Source organism: Zootermopsis nevadensis, unplaced genomic scaffold, assembly GCF_977971745.1.
Source record: "Zootermopsis nevadensis isolate Lab colony 2312 unplaced genomic scaffold, Znev_1.0 Znev_ptg000001l, whole genome shotgun sequence".
Taxonomy (NCBI): Eukaryota; Metazoa; Arthropoda; class Insecta; order Blattodea; family Termopsidae; genus Zootermopsis; species Zootermopsis nevadensis.
Genome location: NW_028259133.1, coordinates 21,847,054 through 21,873,718, shown reverse-complemented (window position 1 = coordinate 21,873,718; position 26,665 = coordinate 21,847,054). Strand labels below are relative to the sequence as shown.

Genomic DNA, 26,665 nt, shown 5'->3' with positions numbered 1-26,665 from the left:
GAGATTTTCCATTCAAAGTCATATAACCTATCAAAACAGATATTATATAATCCCCATACAATCTGCGGAAAACCACGACAAGCCTCTCAGTAGCTTATAATTTGTCTTTGTATAAAATACTTTACTTACATGGCTTCGTACTGGACGACAGGTGTTCGATCCCCGAGGGGTAAAGAGGATTTTTCCTCTAGCCTCTGCGTCCAGACCGGCTCTGGGGCCCACCCAGCCTCCTCTACAATGGGTACCGGGATCCTTTCCCGGGGGTAAAGCCGGCCGGGGCGTGATGCTGACCACTCACCCCTATCTAGTGCCGGGGTCAAGGAAGAGAGGAGCTATACCTCCACTCCCTCCAAATGCCTACGTGGCGTATAGTAGGGCAGCTTTCTTATATGGCGGTTGTAAGAAACAGCGGCTACGAAATTGTGACTGGAGCGTGAACAGCCTGAGTAAAACCAGGGAGGTGAAAATCAGTGCTATTTGTAAGGACACTACAGTGGCGTGTCTCAGTTGAACTTCACTTCTCAAAAGATCTTCTGGTCTCCCTGGGGATGTAGGGCCTGACCACTGTCAGTGGGTTGACGGCTTTATTCTCGGAGCTAATCCTCTACACAAGATAAACTCTTAGAACAAATGGTATTTACAGGTTGGATATCAAAAACAGAATAATCATAAAATTACATAATTATAATTACACAGAAAAATTATCAGCATGTTCACAGTTTCCATATTTTGAAGATAACTCTCTTATGGGATGTTGCGTCGTGTAGTCTGGAAAAAGTTTACCGAAGTTTCAGAGGTCCTTGCTGTCTCAATCATCAGGACGACCGCAGAGGAGATCCGGAAAATTTCTGCCCCAGCTGGGAATCGAACTGAGGTCGTCCAGCCTGTAGCCAGTCACTTCACTGAGTGAATTAATAATGTCAATTAAAAGTTTAATATAAAACGGTGAACACAAATATTTTCTTGCAGGTAAAGGCTTTAAAACTTAATGCAGAAGCAGAATCAATATCGAATTTTAAAACGACGCACATGGACATCGACGAGGAGTCATTTTTTAATAGGATGGGGCAGTCGGGTCCATGCAAAATACGAGATCAAAACCGAATATGGCGTGGGTAAACACACGCGTGTTGTTTAAGGATAAGATAGGATACGGGTCAGGATAAATATTCGTGCACTTACAATTAAGAAACGGTTGGATCCTATGGATGTTTTATCTGCACTGCGTTTATATTTTGTTCTAGAATATTAAATCGGACAGAGTTGGATTTGATTGACCTAAATCATGTGCTGATTCTGATTTTATGGGTTTTAATACAAACGCCTTAAATGTCGCAAAGGTTCGTACACAAGCCAGCAAGTCTTTCATAAATTACATAAGCTGGGACAATTAATATTAAATTAAGAAAGAAAAATTTTAAGATATGTAGTTGATTAGCAGGTTAAACAAGCTAGGAAATATATGCACAGTTTAACAATATCTGCGCGTTTTGTTCTGATATTGTATAAAACGTGTGTTTTTATTTATTTTTTTTACAATCTTTGTTCGAAAGATTTTTCACTAAGGAATTTTTTTTTCTAGTTTAGAGGTTTTCGATTTGGTATTTACGGACGGATAGACATGATGGAGGTATCAGGGGAATTTTTAGAACCTTGGATCGGAACTTGGGGTAGAAGTGTCACAAAGTATGTACGCTTACCAACTTCGGAGGGATTACAGTTTCTGTAAAACCAAGAGATAAAAGATCTGCACACAAAACAGACAGACGCATGGTAAGAAATCATAGCAACCGAAGAGATGCGGTGGATTGTATTGCCGACCTGAAGACTGGCAATCACACGCGATTCGCTGCGGAGGGACTCTGACAACCTGGAAACAAGGGCAAATGCCCGCATCTGTAAACACCCTTCTACACTCCAACTGATTTCAGCACTGGCGCCAGATCGGGGTCTCGAATACCCTTCCTCCCGACTTACGCTCCACTGGGTCTCACTGCTCTGCGTGATGCAATCAATGCTCGCGGATCCTGATTGGTTTAGGGTGGAGGACTGCATCTGTCGGCTTCTATCCCTCTCGTCAGCAAACTACCCTTATTTGCCTTGCTCAGTTCACCCTACTGTGCCGTCGAGACGTACCGCTGGAAAGAGAAGTTGTCTTAGCAAAAACACCACTAGTTTAAAACATACAAATTGAGAAATATTGAAGAAATGTAAGGAACATGAAATACTTTACAGTAATCGGAATGTGTAATGAAATTTTCGCTACCTTCAGCTTATCTGTAAAACTTTTGGGTAGTTCTCTTTATACACGGTCGCGTAATCACAGAACTTCATGACAGAATTCTTTGTCTTCGTATTCCGGAAATACCTATGCAGATGGCGGCTAACCTAAACGAAGGTTTTCGGTGTTTTCCTCAGGCTATACACGCAAGCGCAGTCCACATCCTAATCCTTTCGAATTCGTCATTCGTCTAATATACCATGAGGATTTTAATCAATTTTTATAAAATAATTTAGATTCTATGTCGAAGAGCGCTGTTTTGGGCTCCGTCTTAAACACTGGAGACAAAATTAACACTCTCCCTAAACATCGTCCTGTAGAGGTACCAGGTTCGATTCTGACAGAATCCGACTATCCCGAATGCAATTTTTATGAGACACAGAAAATACAGGAGCCAAACCACAAAAGAAACAAATGTTTTGTGTCACGCTGAGTCACATATTTTTCACACAACCCCAACAGCTGTTTTTAGAAACAATTTGTTGAATGAGGCATTTGTAAAATGCTGAACATGTGATTTCTCATTTGTTGTTATTCTGGTAGGAAGTGCGACCCAGGACACGCCACATCAACCCCCAACACTGGGCAGGGGTAGCAAGCAAGTGTCAACACGTCTGCCTCACGTGTGCCCATCCCTCATCCCCAATCTGGGTGTCACAAAATAAATTGCATTTGGCGCGGATTTAAAAATCACCCTCGCTGCACCCCCCAACCCGTCGTCTGTTCGTCTCAACACGTTCTTCTTCCCTCGTCTTGGGTCTTTCTTATTTTATTTTCTTTTGATTCGTGTTTTATTTGCTCTTTGTGTGTGTGTTCGTTACATGGGCCAACGTTTTGCAGAATGAACACTCTCAGCGGTGGTTCCAATTCGCCTTTATAAGACAGAAGCATACACCCACCAACCAAAATCAAATCTCCTTAAAAATTTAAAGCCAAGAAATACCACACGTAGAAGGAAAAGGCATAAATCACTTCGAACCTATAAGAAAACATTGACGTATATTCCTAATAATTATTTTTATCTGCATCGTCTGAGAATGACAATGTAATTTACATTTATGTAAATTCTTAATTACTTTACATTAAATATTATATTACTAACACCAATAATACCAAAGTCTGTCACTGGACAGGATCCTGAGCCAGTTCTATCCACCTGCCATCCTCACAACATCTCATTCTAACATCTATCTTAATATTATCCTCTCTTTAGCCTTTTGTGGATCGAAAAGGTTAATTAATGTGAATACAAGAGCTCGCCATGGACTCTGTTCTGAGCCAGTTGAATCCAGTGCACATGCAAACATTGAATCAAGATATTTCACGGATGTACTACGCTGAGTTATGAAGAAGGAATCTTTGTATTTTTGTACAAGCCGATCAACAAACTGCTACAGACTCCGAAAGACGAAATCGAATGAGTTCTCATAATCCGAGCCAAACGAATCGACGCTTCTCTACGGCGTGTAGATGATGAGCTGTGCTGGAATCCTGACACGTGCTGGGTCGAGTGAGGATGACAGCGGCTGGCTAATCGCCCGTGCATATGGGAAACCGCGCGCGTCGGATTTTCAATTAGAAAAGCAGCAGGTAAATTGTTTGTTTAAAAAACGTCCGCTGGTGTAATGAACACACCGCGTCTTACCGCACCGGTAAATTGTTCGCATTAAGCGGAGAAATTGCGATGAAATTGCATTATGACTTTAACCGCGGGGGGTGGGGGGGGGGGAGCGCTAATATGTTTCCGATCGCTGGCTGATCAGATCGGCAGGTGGAGGTGTGAGGCCTTGCTTGTTTCACATAAGCAGTACGTTCTTTACAGTCGCAAAAACCATTACTTAGAAACAAAGGCGGATGGAAAAGTCAAAGGGTTGATGTTGGTACCATGACTGCTCGTCTGAGGAAGCTGATAGTTACTCATCTGGTTAAAAAGGTAAATTTTCGCATCTGCTATAGATCTCGAAGTTTCGAGAATTTCGTCAAATGCCGGATCATTTTTTTTTTAAAAGTTTAACGAGGCACTGTGCAAATATCGTCTGAGGGCAAACGTGGAAGCAGCGAAATTATTATTTTATATGAGATTAGTTTACAAATACAACTAGATTACCGACGTTACAACGTGGCATCCATCTGTAACCTACTAAAGCAACGACACGTCACTGAATCTTTACATTGCCGATAGGTTCCGAGCCAGAAAGGTAACTTATTTCTGCTACAAAAGACTTTATTCTGTAATAGGAATGTTGAGAATGTATTTTATGACGATTGGCCCTCTGTCGGTAAAGAAAGAAAGCAGAAGAACACAAAGGGCCATTATGATCAGCCTCTTAGAGCAAGTTTACAACTTTGTGAATGAACCAAGTAGCTACAAAGCACTTGAAGTACTGAGGGCGAAGGACCATGTAACTTTTTGTACTACTGGCTCATGAATGAAGCGATCTCAAGTGTTGGTGCCTGGCGACGTCTCTCTCTCTCTCTTGTGTTCAGGGCAACAAAATAATGAATGTTATAACGTCGCCCCAGCTGGACGAAACCATGTTCACACCCCCCTATCCCCGCCACAATCCAACTCTTCATAGAACAAGTGCGAAAATTGTTCTGGAACATTCAGCAAGTGTGACTTGTATAACACCCTACAGAGTGTTTTCCCAGGGATGAATGGGGCCTCATAGAGCACCCTTGAGAATCAACATGTGTATCAGTAGCCTAAAAACTACTCGTTGCATACAAGAACAGTAATTACCCTTCAGGAAACTCTCTCAAGATTAGGACTAATAAACAAATTGAAAAAGCATTGTATTCCACGGTTAACAAGTGTGGAATTTCAAGAAGAAACTAACAACAGTTATCGGCGATGAAAATCGATTTGTGGAGACAATTAGCAAGGGAAGACAATGCTCCGGACTATCAGTAAAATCACAGGGAAAAAAAAGGGTTTTTACAAATTATATTTTGAGTGACACAAAATCAACCCATATGACCAAATATTAAACTCGGGTTAAAACTGTTATTATATACATCTAATACTAAATTTAGTCAAAATTCGTTCAGTACTTTTTTGGAACTGAAACAAGCGGAGAGGACTCGTCATTATGAATTCCCATAAACGCATATACAAAAAAATATGTTTCTTGTATTTAGGTTTTCACGACTGGAAATGAACGTACAACTTCGGCTTTTGGGAATGAGTCTCGACACATGTCGAAAATTATCCATCGTTTCGGCAAACAGTTCAGGTGCCATCTTCAGGGAGTATTTTAATCGAGCAAAGAACTTCGTCAAAAGTTTTAGCCTAATTATAACGCCGGCAGTCCGGCCTGTGGACACACTTCCCGATGACCTCGATAATCGGCCCCGTCTGTCGGCATTTTACAGTGAGAATTGGACACCCCTTCTGTCCATCTTTGGCAAATGTCTGAAAGAAACCCCTCGTTTACACTTTGAATAATGACTTGTATGCTCTAGCTATAGCAGAGTGATCAGTGTAAGCATTTCTTAGGCATTTTGCTTCCTTGTAATGACACAAAAGGTCAATGGAGGGTGCGAACGAAGCATCGGACGTGCTGTACAGTCTGATGTTGCAAAAGATGGTTTTCTGTCTTGTGACGACTTTCCGCGAGTCACAGGGAAACATTATTACACTTTGTTTATTTTCACGAAATAAAACATCACATGAGTAAATTAATTAAAGTTCTGACTTATACAATTCTTCCAATGGCACCGGTACAAAAACGAGTTTAAACACCCCTAATTTTGAGGTGAGCGAGTGCCCCTGAAGCTCCTTTTGTGGGGAGATTGGCCTGAGGCACACAAAACATTTGTCACCATAAAATGAAGACAACAAACGATGACTGATTCTGAAGAACCACGCCCTCTTCCTCAGACTTGGTATTGAATTTCAACTTGCACCACTCCACAAAGCAAAGCGCCAAAGACGATTTATGTGGCCCCCCACACCTGAGCAAAATAAAAGCTTCCGAGTATCCACTGGCGACAAAAGTTTCACATTTGTGAACTAGGATACGCGTTAGTAAGTTTAAAGGTTTCTATAGGTTCTCACGGTAGGACGTTGCTCCGTGCAGTCTGGTACATTTGCCGAAGTTTCAGAACACTCGTCGTCCTGATGATGGAGGCATAAATCACCTCTGAAACGTCGGTCATCTTTTCTTGTACCGAAAGTTTCTACGGCCTGGCGAGTAGTGACAGTTAAGAATCGCAAATTATGCGGTTTAAAATAATAAAACGGAAATAAGCAAATACTGTTTCAAGATAAAGGCATCATAATTATTATTTACGGTGACAATTCACTGTTTCATTCTGCCTGCACAGCTAATTTTGTACCGTGCAATATTCAGCGGATTACAAATACAACCTGCACCAAGTAATTTAGGCGACATTTTAACCACGTGACGTAATTTGTTTGAGAGACAACACGAACATAAACCAGTTAACAGCCGTGTTTATGAAAATGATGGAAGAGTTAACTAACTGTCCGAAATAAACAAACAACCGAGACGGAACATGGCTGCTATTGTCTGCGTCAGAATGTGTTGGGAGGATACCTTTATAAACGAAGTTCTCACTTCATAAATCCCACACCATGTGACGATAGTATCGATACTCGAACTGTCCACGCTTAATTTCACTGACATGGCAATAAAACGTACGTAACAGTAATCAGTGATGCATTCAAATTGTAGCATAACAAGATACATCATGACCGTGGGGGGTGGGGGTGGGGTGACAGTTTGTCTCTCGTTACCGGAGAAGTCAAGTTTCCAGACGCCAGTTCATCGCCTCATCCATCAGAACCAACCGACGAACCCAGTTCTCGGATTTAAAACATCCTTACAAACACGCCTCCAAAACATTCAGGCAACATGCCGACATATTTATCTACCTTTTGAAGCATTTGTGAGATGAAATCAAGGGATGGGATGGGCGGACATGTAGCACGGATGGGGTTGATGAGAAATAAATATGCTAAAATTTTAGACGGAAAAGAAGAAAGGTAGAACGTACTTGGAGAGACATCTGCATTAGTCTCGAAGAAACACATTGTGAACTCAGGGTTTTGACTGGATTCAGGTGGCTGAGGATGAAGTCCATTAGCTGGTTCGTATGAAAACGGTAGTTCCATAAAATTATAATTTGTAAATTTCTTTATTGGCTGGGTGACTATTAGATTCAAAAACTATTCTACTCTATGCAGTTAGTTGAATAAAATTTTTCTCAGCGTGGTTTTTTTTGATTCACAGTACAGTTAAGGACCAAAAAAAACATTCATAAGTAAAATTTGTAAATTTGATTAAGTGAACATGCCAACCGCCAAATTAATTCTATGGTTTACTTAACGATGAGATCAGCAGATGAGTCTATACAGCGTTAAATATCAGCGTCGTCAGCGAACAGCACAGGACATGAAATCAGTGATCGCTTACTAATTTCCACAAACTAATTAAAAATGCATACCCAAATTGAGGCATGACATTCCTATTACGCTTGCACTTAATACATAAACATACCTTCTGTTAACTGCATAGAAAATGTGTGTCTGTGGGGGGGGGGGGGGGGGTTCTGCGGCGAAGAGAGGACAAAACTAAAGGAATTTTTGAGAGGATTTGAACCTCGACAGAGACAGACAGTACAAAGGGCTCTTGTGCTCTTTTGAACAGTTAATAACACTGGATAACTATGGCAGGTGAGGGCCTGCTCAAAGAGAAACTCCTTCTGTTTCGTTTCTCCGCATGAAAAGAGAACGCACGGGCCAGCCTATCGCTTTTAACAGTCGCTATCTGCGATGGCTGCAAGCAAACTCCATCCAAACAGCTTCTTTATGAGCCCCGAGCCGCTGTCTCCGGCCGCATCTCCACTTCAATCTCCACAGGTTCCTGATGTGATGCGTGTCAACTCGGACAAGCCGACAAGAACTCACTTCTACTCAGTCACATGGTCCGCGTGTGGACCGCTTACGTATCCAGAACTGTGTTACGTTCGGCCCTTACATAGGCCCGTCTCATCCCCCTTAATTGGTTCACCATAATATCATCGGGGGAACAGGACAAATGACCGAAATTATCGGTTAAGTGGTTAGCATCCTTGCTTCGCCGCAAGTCCGGACGTTAAACCGGAGATCGGCTATCAGCACTGAGGTTTTCACCAGAACCTACAGATAAATGACGGCATAGTGCACTAAATTGGCCACGACCTCTTCCTCCCATATAATTTCCAATCAATTACCAATCACCGAATCATTCTGCGCTGTAGGATATAGTTACGGCTGCCCTAAACGTCGTTAAATAAACAACTACAGCTGGTTTATTTCTGTCTCTTCCATACATACATTGAATTTAAGTAAAAGTTTACGAGCAGAGAAAATTATTAAAGTAATGTTCAAGTAGGTTGTGGTATCTGTAAACCTTCAGACACGCTGTTCAAGTAAGCAAATGGACGTTTTGCTTGGCGATCCGGTCTGATTGGCAATGTTCAATGCTGTTGAGGAAGGCACCGCAAGATGGATCACCGCGTCTTATCGTATAGTTGGGTGGTCTGAGTTCCACCTGGTGACATCTGTCATCGGCCGGAGACACATCGGCACACACCCGGGCGATCAGTATCAATTGTTCATCGTACCCAGCCAGGGAAGGCGAGCCTTAATTTGTGCTTAAATGAAGGCACAGACAGATGATTTCCGACGCACAAGAGTAAAACAAAGCGAATTAGAAGCAGATCAACTCTGGAGGCCGGGTTCGATTCCATTCCACAACGTCTGACAGCAAGGACATTGGAAGATCTCGATGCGAAAAGGGGACAAGTGTCCTTTTATATTTTTTATCGGATGGCGTGGCAAAAACTGTTTTAAGTATTGACTAATGCATGGAGGTCAACTGTTAATTAATTTATTTTTATTACATTGAAAAGCACACGGATTTATCTGTCTCATGAATAAACGCTGTGGTTGATAAAGAAAAGTAAAAAATGTGAACAGTTTTGAAAAGACTATTTGAAATTCAAAATCGGCTGTGAACAAAAATAGAATCCCGCAACTGAATACGAGCTGAAGCATCTCTGTCTACGTTGCATCCTCATGTTCTATGTGCCCAAGATAAATGATCATTAATGTTATCCCGTCGTCATCTTCTTGGTTTCACAACTCGCTATTTTCCAAAAGGCTTCCCTATGAGAACTGCTTTCCATACCTGTCTCGATCAGATGCAGGGAGTAGGCTACCCGCGGTTATGCTAAATAAACACTTTCAAATGTCTTCGTACGAGTTAGGCCTGTGTTGCTCCGTGATCTTACTCTCATAAATGGAGGCTTAATTCTGATTTCTTACTCTCATTTCCAAGTACTTAAAAATCTGCAACATTTTCGAAAGATTTCTTATGATTTATCCTAACTCGAAGGCTAGACACAAACTTATCACATACCATGGATACGTCCGGCTTTAAACAGAAGAGTAGTCACGACAGTAATCTGAAGATATGCAAACAAGGAAATGTTCAGCTTTCACTGAACAAAATCTGAAGTTTCTCACGGAGAGAGTTTGTCGATGTTAGACTTCTGTGCTCTCGTCCCTCCATCTTGAGCCTTGAAGATGGATGCAGTATGTTCCCTCGAAACGTTGGTTTCTATTCAAGTTCACATGACCTTGACACCAAAAACACCGACTTCATATTTGTTCTTGTTGAAGAACTGCGTTACACTTCAGATGCCATCTTAGCTCCAAGAACCTGTAACAGGAAGAAATAAAGTAATTAAGCTACTGTTGAAAGGAAGGCTTGATTTTCTTAATTTCCATTGCTCAAAGCCGCAAGAAGCCCTCAGTCAGCTACCGTCTGCAGCATAACTGAAAGAAATCGGCTTGCTCAAAAGAAAGTGGCGTGTATATACACTTCTTACTAATGTGACTGGCCACAGGAGATGAAAAATGACTAGAAGCCCACACCGGCACATAATTCTGTCCCACGCAGGCGCACGAGGGGTAAACTAATGTTGGCGGTGTAAGGCTCGAGGGCCCATCCACCTCAAACACACGTATAAAGACCCCCCTCAAGTTTTACAAGACACGAGTGCTCGTCCACACACTCCTAAAACTGCCTGTAACTATCACAGTGGTGCAAAGTCCTTATGATGATACTGACAGCCGCACAGCTAATCAAAGATCTTATGATTCTTAAACGTGAATGTCCAGTCAGCACATCGGGATCTGCTATTTCACAAATATTGCTCCTATGTCATCCGGTGAAGTAAATAAATTCTAGCTGTGGCTTCCTTTTAAAAAAAGTAAATATGTTAGCGTAGTCATAGAACTAGGAACGATGTTTCCTCAAGCTAAAAGCAATTAAAAGTTAAGTTACAAGTATCAGAAACAATTTCCTTTAAGTGTGATAAGACAGAGGAATTGGTCAGCCCTGAACATGAATGTAATAATTGTATTCAGTAGCTTGAATGACGGTGCACGATACATTGAGTAGCAATTGCCGCCCCTAGGGAGCGGGCGGGTAGTTCACAGGTAGCGTATCTGCTTCTGTCCACGGGCTCAGTTGTTAGCTTACTGCCAGGGTTGCTAACATGCGCCCCCTCGCCCCCACACACAGAAACGAATTTACGTATCGGTAATGAAAGGTAGACATGCGAGTCCAGATATATGATTAATATAGAAAATTCCACTTCAAACATTTTTCGACACAGAAAATATTTAACGAAATAGAATGAAAATAATTTGGCTTAATTCATAGACATCTAACGTGAGATTAGTTTTAGCCAACTTCGTGGAGCAGAGTCCTTATTAACAAGTTGACAGAACGCTCAGTTACTCAAAATATCCCCCACCATTTATGCAACCCGAACGTTCGCCGTCATAATAAGAATATGCCACAAATTTATCACCGTGTCAATTGGATTGAGTTCGCATATTCACACCGTGTTTCTCTACGTTCCATATTAATATTATTTTTCCATCTACACTTAGGTCTTCAAGATTATTTCTCACCTTCACGTTCTTGACTGAAAATTAATAAGCATTTCCGACCTCATTCTCCTTGATTAGATCACAGTAAAAATATCTGATGAATTCAATTATGAAGTTCCTAATTACGAAATTTTCTCCGTCTGTCATAGGTGCAGATATTCCCAAAAAAATGCTTTCTTTTGAATATAAAGTCACGTTAGCATCTTCCTAAATCAACGTTGGAACACCTCCCATTGTCGGTTATCAGCGGCGCATAGTTGCTATAAACTTCGTCATCTGAAACCCCTTGAAAAATTTACTTTGCAGTGAGTGATAAAGAATGTACAGACTCACAGATGTGACTTGTGAAAAGATAAACGTGTTCTTATCACGGACAAGCGTTCAAGAATTACCGCGGGTCGATGTTTTCTGAAATGTCGCTGTGTGTTCTATGGGAACGCGCCCATTTCTTAGCCCGAGGCCCAGCTTTGTAGCGACTTGCCGACCGTCTGCGTGTGTACTGGAATTAATTAAAGCTCGTTTCTCCGGTCCCGAACTAATTTCAATGATATCAGCACCAGGGTTCGTCTCTGTTGTGTAAGAATGCCATTCATCAACACCATTAACTCATCAGGTTTTTCCTTCCGACAATAAAATCAAGGAAGCAGTGAGAACGCGATCATGTAGCAGATGAGGTGCTTCAAACTCGGCGACTGATACCACCGTTTGATTCCCAGGCCCGACATTCTTCATCATCAATGTCTGCGACCACTATCATGGGATTCCTCGGAGAGTCGAGCGCCCTACAATTACACAATACGTAGGCTATGAATTTAATAGTACTTTATAATTATTTTTTATTATTTATTATTAATGTTAAATTATTACGCATTCAGCTTCCAGAACAGATCTCAAAATCCAGTTGATCGAAAACACGCGAGAAAGAAGACGAGACACTGGTAGACCTCGTAACCATGGGAATGAACCAGAAACTTCAGCAATTTTTCTCTTCGCTAACGTCCAGATCGACTCTGGGGCCCCAACCAGCTTTCAATACAAAGAAACCGGGGGTTTCCCCAGGGATGAGACAGGTCCAACATTACGTGGACCACCCACCTGCATCTTGTGTCCACTGGAAAGAAACGAAAGTTCCTGCATTTAAATAGTCCACGACCATTTTCTCCATCCTTCTTCGTACATGTCCTGTACCTTACAGCATCGTATAAGAGTATTCTAAACTCGAATACTTGATACACCATCGTCAAAGAACCATTACACACTTACAGTGGTTGTGGCACAATGCAGTGAAGTAATTTACCGCGCGCAAAAGTGACATATGACGACTTAGCGAACTTTACGTTTTTGCTACTTATAACAAAAATCATGACTCGTGCTCGGTTGGTAGACCTGGTAAAAGCTGTAAATGTAAGGATTACATTGACACACGTCACGTCCTTAATCCGAAAGCGTCACACTTCGTGGTTCTGCCGAAAAATGCGGTTGGTAACAGAAGTTAGACAAACGCGTACCTCAAATCTCATTTAAAATTAAGCTACCTTTAAATGTCACGGGCCATTTTACAATGATGTTTCAGCTACACTGGTTAGCTATGTACAATGCCTTCCAGCGTTTTTGGCCGCTGAACTTTGTGAACTGGAACCTCAGAGCGAATCACTTACCAGAAGTCTGCTGGAAAGGATGACAGCAGGCCGCGTACAGTACACTCCAAATAAAATATCACCACGGCATGTAACACAGGAACGTCGATTTCACTAAACTACACATCACTAGAAAATTAACACTGCAGAGAATATTTGATAATTTCATCTTCCAATTCTTCCAATCCTCACAGACCATCGCTTTCTGAAATACCACTCGATTCATCACTGTCCACTCCAATGTCTTCAATTTTATATATATATTACGTATATTAGTGACAAAGCGTGATTAGCCGTGACCTCCTTTGAAAGAGTGACGAGAAGTCACCATAAGTGATAAAATACGATGAAAATTTGAAGTGTGTCTCAGCGTGACAAAGCGTGACGTACTGTAACGGCGTGATGAATTGTGGGCATAAGTGTCAAAACGTGACAAAGATTTTCAACACGTTACCTAATCTAACAAACTAACCTAACCTAACCCAACGAACAGGTGCCATGTTGTCACAAGACAACAATTATCAGGCTTCTACACCGCTGCACAGACACAGACTGTACTGACCGACGGAAACTCCTTCCTTCCTTCATTGAGTGGTCCGCATACTGGGCACTTCCTACAAGGTCAGCGGCCATGATCGGTGGATGCATTTCTATCGTCAAATGACACGGAAGTTGTGATTTATTAACTGGAAAGGATTTGGAAGGAAGCTGCCCTGATCTTACCTTATCTCCTCTGTGGGGGTGGGTTTGTTCCGTTCAAAACCGTGTTAGAGCCGGCTGTGGGGCCCATCCGGCCCCTAGTTAAAGGACAAAGGATGTTAAAATGGACGAAGCCTGAAACTGGCTTACTGCTACATGCTGTCGAGGTTAAGAATTTGTAGGGTTCTTATTCGCTTTTCATGGAGCGGCGTTTGTGTTTTCTTGTATTTGAAGGGCAAAGTTCATAATTCTCAGCAGATATGGCGTTACGCGCGTCTTAGAGTGAGGTATTTACATTTTCTGGTGGAGCCGGACCTCCCAGTGTGTGTAGGAACCAAATGAGAAACAGACTTCTGGCTGTTGGTCAGCGTGAGTTGCTGACGTCAGCTCCGGCCACAGTAATCCTCTGTGTTGAGTTCCCAGAACTTGCAACGTAATGAGGTTCAGATGGACGAGTCTCTGACCCAGTGGGCGGGCTGGACCAAGGAAGCAGCTGACAGATCGTTACACAAATTCATTTCGATCTTCTATCCGAAAACGTGAACATTAAAACGGACTATCATTTTGCTTATTTCGTGGTGAACGGGTTTCGAAATTTGTCTGTCTCCCAAATGAAACAACATAGTTCGAAGGCGTCTGAGAACACGGCTCTGAGGAGATAATTTAAATTTAATTGCGATAATGTGATCTGCAAAATGACGAGCTTAATAGTTTGTACTATTCACCAAATATTATTAGGACGATCAATTCAAGGAGGATAAGATGGGCGCTACGTGTAACACGCATGAGGACGATACATGTATAATATTAAAAACATGTTGAAGCAATGCTACGTCTCTCACCATTAACAAGTACTGAGGATGGGATAAAAAATTATTGAATAAATAAATTATAATTTGTAAATAGTATAGCGGCCTCAGATTCACTGTTTTAATACAAACAGAACTGTCAGCGGTATTCTAATGGACACAGGTTTCTTCAGGCTTCGTTCGCAGAGAACAAGCAGTTGTTTGATTTAAAATCAGCCAGAGTCAATTTTATCTGCTTTGAATTTCGCATCTAGTGTCAGTTTGGTTGGAGAGGCGTGGCCCCTTATTTGTCAAACTGCCTACACCGAGGAGTAAAGGAAGACGTTCCCAACACACGTCGGTGCTGTGGATCAGCGTATCAAATCTACGGGGTCTGAAGTGGCTCGCTCGAAATGTGCGTACTGCCGTTCCTTTGCCGCGTCGTCTGTCAGGTGTCCAAGGGGAAACGTTAATGTAGAAGGCAGAGATACTTCTGTTCCTAATTGGGCACTACGCCATGAAGGCGTGAGAGGAATGGAGGAGTAGCTCCACGCATACCTAATTTTCCCAGTGTATAAAGGTCGGTGGTTAAGTTCAAAGCGTAAAACGCACACTAACTTCTAGCCTGAGATCAAAACATTAGGTCTTGTAGCTGCCAGCATGAATCAGGAGCTTCATAACTGAGTGTTACATTACGTTCCAGGTGTTTTTTTTTTGTAGATCTATTGTCACGTAAACTAATCGGTAATATTTTTCAGGATTAGGAAGTGTATCTCCGTGTTTCCTGAACAGATTCATGGCGACATTTTTATATTATGTTACCAAAAGACCGGAAGTCATGGAAAGTAAAATATGCACCCATAAATATTTAGGATAGAAAATATCGCAGATCTAAATGTGGCCAGAGACTGAGGCATGAGAGGGGAAGTAACAGGATAATGCTCGCAGATTTTCGTGGAAAACTTAAATTTGTCTACGGACTTTTAATTCGCTTTTAGAACCTGAATTTAAAGATATACAGAAATAATAGAATAATAGATCGGTCAGTTTAGTGACTGGCTACGGGCTGGACGACCGGGGTTCGATCTGATACTGCATACATTGTGCATGAAGTTTTGTTAAAGGTGCGTTCAGAACACTGATACGAGATACAACCCCTGTGGAACAGAAATTCGCTTTTCAAAGTCGTTAATTCAAGCGCCGTGCTGGAGATTGGGAGCTGGCCAACTCCGGCCCGTTGTTTGCGGGGTTTTTCTCTCTTTTCTTTTTGTCGTCGTCCATGGGTCGAGCTGGGACGCATCCAGTTTCAAACGGTTGGTCGTTGTTGGCTCTTGGCGGCTGTCACCGTCCAGTCTTCGAGCCGGAGAACCTGTCAGGATGCTGTCCCGTCAAGCAGCAGGTAGGGTAGTTGACACACAGATCAGCCTCCCCCCCCCTCGCCGCCCTCAACAAGGGAAGGGGCAGGAGGTACCTGCGCTGAAGTCACCACAACTTGGGACGTAATTTGTCCCTTTTCTTGGTCCAGGTACAAACAAGTGTACCTTTTGTACGGAAAGTATTTCTGACGACAGACACGCTTTTTCATTTCGACGAAAAATACCTTTTTCTTACAAGACAATGAGAGACGTGTAACTCAGTCAGTATAGTCACTGGCAACGGGCTGAACGATCGGGGTTCGATCCCCGACGGGGGCAAAGGACTTTTCATCTAGCCTCTGCGTCCAGACCGGCTCTGGGGCCCACCCAGCCTCCTATCCAATGGGTACAGGGGTCCTTTCCCCCCGGGGGGGCAAAGAGCGGCCGGAGCGTGACGCCCCATCTAGTGCAGAGGCTGAGAATGTCCCCCCCCCCTGAGCGCCTACATGGCGTGTAGTGGGATAGCTTTAATTACAAGACAGGACGATTACGAAACGTAGAGTGTCCAAATTCCTCTGAGGTCTTATTTAAAGTAAGACCTTACTTATTACAAATATTTTCACGGCGTCTTGTTTAATTTTGGGGAATTTTTTGATTTTCTTATAATAATATATGTTATCTGAAATCACCTAGTTGAATCTGGTGCCGGCATTATTTCATTCCGAGATTTAATAGGGAAGGAAACACTTCGATTACATTTGGTATTTTATTCACACGATCGCAGTTATGACAGTTAATAAAACCGTGAAATTTCAACTAGCCTGTTGAAGTTTCAGTCTGTTAAAACGAGTAAGCTCCTTTTATAAGGTATCCATTCCGAAAATCCTCAGAGAATTCTTTGAGAGTGAATGGCAAGTGTTGCTTTCCAGGAGAAAATCTCTCTTTTGTTGATGAATGGCCCCTCCATTCGTCTACCTGTGAACAGGACGACAGTCGGACGATAATGCAACTCCAAATTATTTTGGTCTTGCCGACAAGGGTATTAGCAGACCAATAGGCGCAGATGCAGGTCACAACGAACCACAAGGTCTCAACAGGCGGTCAAAGACACTGGGGAGCACTTCAGTGCTCGTTCGGATGCACCGAAAAATATTCTCCATCGTGAAAGTACAGACAACTGCATAATTAAATGCTTCGTAATTTGAATTCATCATAAAATATGATTGGAGTGAACAGATCCGAAAGCAAGAGGTGGGAACACATGCGGGACATGAGAAATACGTAAGAAATTTTGTTGGGAAACCTCAAGGAACAGATAACTTGGGAAACTTAGGCTTAGATAGAGGGATAATATTAAAATTGATCTTAAACAAATTATATGTGACGGTGTGGGATAGTGGGATCTTGCAATTACGGCGGTGAAACTTCGGGTTCTATAAACTGCGGAGGATGTCTCGGCAAGCTGAGCTACTGCCAGCTTCACCAAAGACTCTGATCCATCGCGTTAACTGTCTACAGACTACCTTTCCTTCTAGATGTTTCTTTAAGCACTCATCGCCCTGATGATGGAGGCAGCAAGGACCTCTGAAATGTCGGTAAACTTCTACCAGACTACCCAGAGCGATATCACAGAAGACAGCCATCTTTTTTATTAACTTCCTTCTTGAAAAGTTGAAATTGATGGGCGTTGTTAATAGTTAACTAACGCGCTCACAAGAGTCGGCAGAGCCAGATGAATCCCATCCACACACCCTGACACTCTATATATAATAAAGATCTATTTTAATATTATCCTCCAATCTACTCTTATTTATCGCAAGTGGAATCCTTTCGAGTTTTCGTCTGCCACGAATTTCTCATCCATTCGTACTTGATTTCATCACCCTAATGACAGCCTCTGATGTGAGGAACATAAAAGTGTCTCTTCTTCAAACTAAATTCAGCATCGAAAGGGTTATTTTCAGGTATAACTTAAGTCATGACTGAGGACGTACTCTGGCGTTAGCTTAACAGAATGTGAAGTTTTGCTCATGAGGAAGACTGCAGGTTAGTTATTTAAAGAAAAGGCGAAATTTTGTCTGCCCACCCACGCGCACCTAAGTTTCTGGAAACAAACTAATTTTTTGGAAAGAAGCTAGGAAGGAGCCGACAAACAAAACCAGAGACCACCATGCCACTCTAATGTACTGCAATGTCGTTTTCCTCACTCCCTCCTTGCAAATACCGGGAGGAGAGCACCTTAAATTAGGCCACGACCGCTTCCTTCCACATACTTTATAATTCGTTGTTCATTGTCAGCCTACTGAGCCACTGAAAAAGTGTCTTAAATAAACTACAAATAAATAATATCAGTTTGTTCGGGTCGACCGTCATTTTCCAACATTTGATGAAATTTCAGTAGCGTAAAGATACGAGCATTTGTGACGATACTTTATTTACTACTGAAATGAACACAACACAGCACTTCGCATCCTGCGAGCAAGATCTGTGCCACCGAGCAGGGGATGAGGAAACATTCTCCCCCCCACCCCCCACCCCCACTTCGTACTCAGTATCAACAGAACTTCGTTCTCCCGATCCAAAATACTACTCCGTCCGCAAGGAAGACTCGATTGGAGCTGGTACGTACTCCAGGACTCGCCTGGTGGCCTGTTGCAGCAGCTGACGCTCCTACCAAGTTCGATAAGCTTTGGAACTTATCTTTTCACTTATCCGGGGTACAGGCCGTTTCTCTGAGTGTGTAGCTACGTATTTTTTTTCTCTTTTTACTCCATGTATCCTTTTAATCTCTTCCACAATGAATCTAGGCCTCTTCTTCAATGCGATGTCTGGTCTGTGACCCAAAAGATGCCGAAACAGACCGTATTTTGGAGCGGAATGTCACCAGCTTTTGTATCGTCTGGGAAAATAACACTGGGTCATTTTCCTGTGTGTCATAAGCGTTGCTGGAAAGAGAATTCTAACTGTCGTCACCAAAATTTAAAAAAAAAATAATGACAATAACAAGTCATTTTAAGACGGGAACAGAATAGCGATTACCGAAACGTCGTTCATATCAAATGAATTCTAGCCAACATCAGACACAACGCAACATAATATTTGTCTTGTCATGGAATCAACCAGTAGACTATGACAAAACTAATATTCGTACTTTGACTCTTTGAATCCCAAAGTTCACACAAACGCTATTTAAGAATCCAGTCCTTACCGCAAAGAAAACACCGCACTTCACCATTACGAAGATCAAATGTTTAACGCTGTTTAAGGAAATGATCGCTGTTTATTTTGAACATCAAACGAAACACGGAGAGACAATCTGTCAACCAAAAGATCAGTTACTGAATATTAAATCGTGTGTTAAATATAGACACAACTATTTCTTTTTAGGGTTGAAAACTCGGTTGAGCAGATTTCTGTTTTAGAAGACAATAGTCACTCATCCAGTCAACAAATTCAATTCACGAGTTTTATTATTGTGCTCGCAAGACTCCATCAGTGGAGCCTCTGAGCTGGACGAATCCATTCCGAGTCTTCACACCCCCGTTTATGTAAGATGCGCTCCAACCACGCCTTGGTCTATCAACTTGCTCTTTTCCTTCTCGTTTCCTGACCAATATTTTTTTTATAGGTCTACATTTCTCTCTCACAAGTACGAGCTTTATGTAACATAAATGTTTTTTTTATTAATCGCGCTGTAAGTAAGGGTCAGGGGTTTGTGCCCCTGAAGTATTTGGCGCCGCGTGGTAACTGTGAAAGACATGCTAATGAGGGCCGAAATATGAGACGCCGGTAATCCGACACGACAAGGCTGTCTGTTCAGCGCCGCGGAATCCACATTACACTGCCGTTCCTTCAACCTACGGGTCCTGTATTCGAGTCGGCCCGTTCACTGCGTCTTCTATGCAATTGGCTCTACGAAACTGGGCCCTTGAGAACCTGACAGTCCCTCAGCTGGTCGAGAAGTTACTATCCTCATCTCACTCACAACAACCCGTCACAGTCCTATGTTTTTCTCATCATTTGTACTTAAGATACATTTTAATATTATAATTACATCTACGCCCAGTTCTTCCAATTGGCATTTTCCTTTAAGGTTGTCCTATAAAATTTTGTACGCATTTTTAATTTCTCTAATCGCTCAGTCAAGACTCAACAAATGTCACTAATTGGAAGAGCTTACTCAGACAGACAGGGAAATAGGATACCGCAAATTTAGGAGCTCCCTAATGGGAGCAGCAACTTTCAATTACTGAGACACTTGAACAATCGTTTATGAAGAACGCAATTACCACGATCGCATTGGGTCTGTGTTTATCGTCATGGGGTCTACCGCCAAAGCTCTCACCCTTAGCTTCATCGTACGTGGCACACAAGGGCGCGATGATGGGGGCCAAGGTACAGTCTGTCATCACCCCCTCCCTCCCTCCCGTTCTGCCACTCGCTCGCTGTGTGGTGACCCGCGTTTGTGTTCTTTTATGCGATGTTTGCTCTCTATGACGTATTCACCATCGTCAAGACGCGAGAGGGTAGCAGAAAATCCACCCCTCCTACCCCTCCCACAGCATCCAATATTTGCAATACAAGAGAAGAGGTTTGTTATCGAGTGGAGTTATTCACAGAGGGTGAAGAGGGGTGGAGTGAGGTGGTTCATAAAATGATTTACATGCATGTTATGTTGATTTGAAGACCACTTTCACTTGCGAAATGAATTAAGAAGGGAAACAAACAATAGAAAGTCAGAGTTCATATCACGTGGTCCGCGGACCGCTGCCTGCTCGCGAATTCTGAGTAGTGGTTTATTTGTAGGTTCAAGTTTTGTGAGCGCCATTAATGTTTCACGACTGTCGACGAATTCGTTCTCAACACAGCGACTAAAAGTCTGTGAGGCCGACATACCGAAAAGTATTTATTTGTATATACAGTCCACTGCTGTGATGACAAAGTGTGCGCTGGATCGTGAGGTAGACGCCGCGTCTCTCACAACTAAGGGGGGGGGGGAGGGTTGCCGTCTTACAGGCCTGATCGTAAGAGTCTTGGCAGTCAAGAACCCTGGACTTGACTCGTAGAGAGGATCTGCCAGAAATTTGTTATGTAAAGAAGAATGGTCATAAATTGTGGAAACGTCGCGCGTCGTTGAGAGAAATCGGAGACGAACGGGAATTTTGCTCACAATGAGGAGGGGTAGGGAGATGGAGTTTTGATGCCTTGGGCAGAATTCTCCTACAAAGGATTTGGAATAATCGCGCACAAGCCACAGACAGACAGACAGACAGACAGACAGACAGGGTCCTCAAGAGGCATGCGCTCTGCTCCAACCGGAAGTACGTAAGGAAGTAGAAGCTCAATACTTCTGTGTTTCCAACACAATTTAGAGTCAACCCGGAAGGAATGCGGACTAGGTTTTACGATGTGAGGCAAACACTTCCAAAATACACTGATTATTCAGTGTTCAGAAACACGTACACTACGAGTGTACGGCGAGTCACAGGCACTGCTAAAGTCTTGGCTTCAAGACCACCCTTATTCACCCACACATGGAATAACTCGCAAGGACACGGCTTTCCGCGGATACCAACTTTATATTCGTGTAATTATCTTCACACACACACTGTTTACCACATTCTAAGTGTTTATCGAACTACTTGTTTCGGTCGTGTGCTGCCATCTTCAGGTTCGTAGTCTCTGCGATGTCGCTGCATTAGCATTAAAAACCAAGAGTTGCTTTAATTCTTTGTTCAGTCCAAAATTTATATAGAATTCATTCTAAAATACGATGAATTATAAGGAATTGAAGTTCTAAAATGTACAATCTGCGTCGCAAAATGATCCTCCTTCGTTATCTTAATAATATGATATCACTTACAGTTAGACTGAACAGGAGAGTGGCACATTCAATTAGCGGACAGCTGAATCTGCAGTCTGTCCGTCCGTCTTTAACAAATACAAATCCATCGACACAGCTTCCAATCTTACGTCCCCTTCTGCAGAACCTCCCTCGGGATCCCGCTCTTACATCACGGGCGCGACAGATCGGGACAGACTATTCCAGATATAAACCCCTCTCCCCCCTTCCCAGATTGGTCGAGATTGTCTACGACAGAGAAACAGAGAGGCGGAAATAACAATGAATAAGAAGAAGGGAGGTCAGGAAATTTGTTGGGCGAAAACATGAAAGCAAACTTGGACGTTTCGTCCTACCTACAGACTCAACGGACGAGGCTAGAAGTCTTCTCATTTTACCAGCCTGGGTGATAGTCACTGTCTTCTTAAATTGCTCTAAATATTGGATCGGTGGAATCCGAATGTTCAGCACCACAAACACAAAAGCCAGCCAAAACTCAGGAAAGAAATCCTAGCGACAATCCACAGTTAGGTTCGAGGTACAAATAAACTATATAAATTGCTGTATAAATAAGTTTGTTCAAAATGTGTTTCTCCTCATGGCTGATATGTCGTCAGGACTATATATTTACTGCTCCGAAAACGTTTATAATGTTAGCTGTTTACGTCAATAAGACGTGTACAAACATTTTACGTCAGGTACAAATTTGTTATTCGATGTAGTAGCAGTTACCGATAAGATTCAAATTTCTTTGAAATAGAAAAATTTTTCAGATGAAATAAGCGGACGGATGGACATAGCCTGGACATTGTGGGATTATCTGTGCGCTTTGAGCAAAGAGCATAGAATATTTAGAGCCAGACCCGAATGTTCCTGCTGAAACACGAGCGACTACAAGGGAACGGTCGGCGCTGGAGCACTCTGTATTTCTGTCAAGCGGACATAGGCCAACTCCATGGTAACGCGATTGATTTCAATTTCAAGGTTCTTGGTTACCGAAGTAGGCAACGGAACGGAGTATTCTAAAGGTAATTCTTCTTTATTTGCTCTAATAAATGCGGGGAAGAAGCCACACCAACTTCTCTTAAATATTTCTTACGTCTCTTCGATCAACAGCTGAAGAATGCCAGACATCTTAGGCTGACCTCAGCATGAACATTTGAAATGGTTGGAAGCCTACAGCGTAACAGAGGGCATGAATAATAGACTACTTAAATTTTAAAACTCTCCTGTGCTTAAGCATTGTTTTAGGACATTAAGGACACGTGTCTTTTGGGTTACAGACCCTGAAATTTTCCTCTAAAGCGCTGGTAATCGTCACAATCCGAGACCAGACTTCACATTTTGAGAGTAGTGAAGAACCACAAATGTTACATGTTTCCGAAGGAAAAGTGGAAAATTAGAAATGTGTTTACAAAACGGATGAAGAATAGAGGTGATGTTAGGTTACTGCAGGTACAGTCTCCAGCAAAGAGCAAACAAGTGTTTCTGTGCGAACACAATGAATGTTTCATCCTGTGGCCCTTTGACACCAGTAAACAGAATTAATTGTTGTTTTGTAAGGACATGCTCAGGTACGACAGTAGCCACAACCATTTCTTTCTGCCCTCAAGAGGCTGTGTGTCCCCAGAGACATCCTCACTAACAGAAAAGCCCCTAACGGGAATCGAACCCTGACCGTCAAGTCCGTAGTTAATGATTTTACCAATTGTAACTCAGGAGTGTGAGAGGTTTTCTTTTCTGAAGGCATTTGCCCTCCATGTGTGGGTCTAGACCCCATCCATGATCTCCTGACATAAAAATAATATCCCTTATCTTAATTCGGTACTAATAGACTTATTTGTTTGTTTATTTAACGAGTCAGTCAATAGTTCAGTGTAAAGCCTATCGTGTCATAGGCTATTACCCTATTGCAGTGCGGATTGGTAAGCCACTAACTAACAAGCCTGCAATTATCTTGCAAGGCGTTAGTTAGCCTTAAAGCAGTACACATGTCCTCCGATCAAGCCATGTTGAAAGTCGCGGCCGGCAGTGGGGGTGGGAGAGGGTGTCATATCCATGACAATCCAGACGTCATAACCACGCAGACTGTGCAGCTCAGATTAGAATCACAATAAGCTCATTCTTATCCCTTCAGAAGTCGTTTTCTGGATCTGAGCTGATTTCATAGTCAATTTCAGTGGCCCGTGCGTTAAATCTACTTTTCTTGTTTGGTCACGTCATTTCTTATCCGTTTTATCAGATTTAGTGAAGTTGATGAGAGTCTGATATTAAACGTGGCACGACGGATGTGTTCATAAAGTCGGCATCCTTGAATATTTCAAAGTGCCTTCACGGTAAAGTTGGATGTTACAAATAACTTAAATGGTCTTTAAAAAAGAAAAACAGATGATTTACTACGAGGACCTGAATGTTTCCCGACAAGCTAATAGTCGCTCAGTTGGTCCACCCCACTACGAACACTAACGAAGTCTTCAGCATTGAAATCATGGGTTCGATTCCCACCTTTGAATGGGTGTGTATCCACCTGTGTGGGTAGAAACCTTATGATGGGTTAAAGCATTGGTACCGCAGGTTAGTCTACATTTAGAAAGTCGGGGGACAGCACAAGGTAAGTTATAGGCTAATTTGATTTTATTATCACCACGACTGATAAGCGGTGAGTTTCAAAACCTGGCTACTGGTAATATTGGAAACCAGCTTCTGAAAAAAAAAACTCACAAAATTCAATATAATTGAGAAGTGAAAGTTCTTTCTGCATCCATCCGTATAAATTTTACGGTAATGTTAATGACAATTTTCCATTCTGCCAATCACTGAAGATGCATAACCGGTGAAGGTAATTTCTAATAGTCTGAATGATTTCATAATTGGAATTGAAATTGGGTGACCAAAAACGTGCTGAGGGGGTCCTGAAGTCGGGACGTAACAAAGGAATTTCTGTGGAGGTATTTCAGTGATCCTACCACACGTAAGTCAAATGGATTCGACGCAGAAGGACTAGCGAACACAAAAATGGAATGTGAAATCCGTCTCAGGCAGTAAAAGTGATGATTTCATAGAATCTCATGATTTTTAATTATACGCGATTTTTACGTCATCTGTGAAGAGACAGGCAATTGTCAAGCTTTACCAATTATCTTGGCTGTCCGCGGAAATGTTTCTACATCAATTAAGCTCTTATTTGACCTGAGAAGTAAAAATTTGACTGGGTCTTTTTCTCAGTGACAAAGCATTTCAAATAACCGGGCGTTTTAATGACTTTACATGGCCAACATGTTTGTGCGATATTTTAGTATAATTATTTGAACGGTGTAAATTTGGGCATTCAAAACAAACTCTTTTCACAGTAGAACACAAAAGTTTCACGTGAAAACCTCGTTCAAGTCACGTTTTATTCAGTAAAACTCATTAAGACATTTTGCTGCGTGTTAAATAGGACCAAGTACCGTGAACCGGAATCCAGACACCGAAGTGTTTAACGTCGTTCTCCGCAACATAATTAGGCCTACGCGAAAACAAAAACACGGCAAGTTTAAAACTGTCTACCTCTTTACACGAAATTCGGAGCATAATATCAATAAATCAATCAATCAATCATCACCTTAAACAATAGGCCTGATTTTTTAATAGGCTTATAGCTGTTGAAATTCCATAGATATATTTAGTTAGGCCTTAGGCCTGTACATCCTACGTGCTTTATATGATAATTGAAAATGGTAAACGATTTAAATCATTATTAGACTATTTAAAAGAAACAGTCTGGGGCCTACACGTGAGTTTACAAACCGACACAGGCCTACATAAATTAGGCTGACGCCATCAAGTATTGGGGTTCTACCAAAATTGTACACGCCCAAAAATGACAAATATATAAATAATTAAGACAGAGTAATCAGTTGTAAAATAACTTTGTAATATTTTAAGTTGTGGTGTTAAATACAATTTAGGGGCAGGAATAAATAAGACGTGGACCGCGGACCACCGGTCGATGAACACATGCTTAAAAAATGTGTATATATATACGTAGCCTAATCTGCAAATAAAAAAATATTTTAGCGCCTCAATCAACTGACGCAAGAAAGTTTACAATCAGCGCTAATTACCACCGACGTTCACAGTAAGGGAGCTTAAATTTAAGCAAACATTTAAGTCTGCCGTCTTATTTTATTGAACCAACCGGAAGATGGCTGCTTCCTCCAACATGTCCGGAGCCTGAACACAGCTGATTTCCCCCTCAAACCCATAAAATATCTCCCTTTTTCAAATCGCGAAACCCCCAAAATTGGCTTTTGTTTGTTACCAAATATAGACATACCTGAAACGAAACTCCATTGTGGCCGCAGTCATGGCGATGCTCTGACGTCTGGCGCCCAGCGACGTCGTGGCGCTCCCGTCGCCTCCCGTCAACAATGGCTTCCCCCAGAGAGCCAATAAGTCTGCTCGGAACCGCACTGAGCCGCTGCTAATTATCTTGGCACCGCCCAGTCACCAGGGAGGGAAGCGGCTTCAGTCAGACGGCACGTGCGGTGAAGTCGCGCCTCGTCGGCGAAACTGCACTGGAGCTTTAAATTGATCTGGCGTCTTAACTTATTTCAGAAAATATCACTGACGTCTTCGGCTGATCACGAAACTAAGTTAACGCTATAATAAGATCCCGGATATTCATTACGTACGTGAAGATGAACGGCAGGCATCAGGCACGTCTCAGGGGCCCGCAAAGTTCTGCACAGAATGCACAAACCGACGTTTCGGAAGACAGTTTTCGTGTCCCATTCAACATTTAATGACACTGCAAATTTTATCGTTCATAAGCACTAATCATAGCCACGGTGGTCTAGCGGTTAGAACGCTGGCCTTGTAATCCTGGGGTCTCGGGTTCGATTCCCGGCGGTGCCCGAATTTATAACTTGTGTTGGGCAAGGCCGTGGTCTAGGCAACACGGGGTTTTCCTCCGTGGCATCCCAACAATTACTCCATTCACACACAGAAGAAGGCAATGGCAAACCACTTCTGGATCATCTGCCAAGAACGTATATGAACAGGTCCCAGTCCGAGAAAAGGATGGAAGGATCCTGTTCATATGGAC

The 26,665-nt window shown here is 42.4% G+C and overlaps 1 long non-coding RNA gene across 3 annotated transcripts; it reads right to left on the bottom strand.

Annotated features, from left to right (window-relative positions):
* Positions 1-565: 565 nt before the first annotated feature.
* On the bottom strand, positions 566-26,665 carry LOC110841576 (uncharacterized). Of its 3 annotated transcripts, none has more exons than XR_015534468.1 (3): positions 25,895-26,662; positions 1,978-10,014; positions 566-1,870 (listed from the first exon to the last, which is right to left on the bottom strand). It is a non-coding gene; the product is annotated as an uncharacterized LOC110841576 (long non-coding RNA). The 3 variants fall into 3 exon arrangements; XR_002547233.2 differs by having other exon boundaries at positions 566-2,138; positions 9,712-10,014; positions 25,895-26,648; XR_015534467.1 differs by having other exon boundaries at positions 566-10,014; positions 25,895-26,665.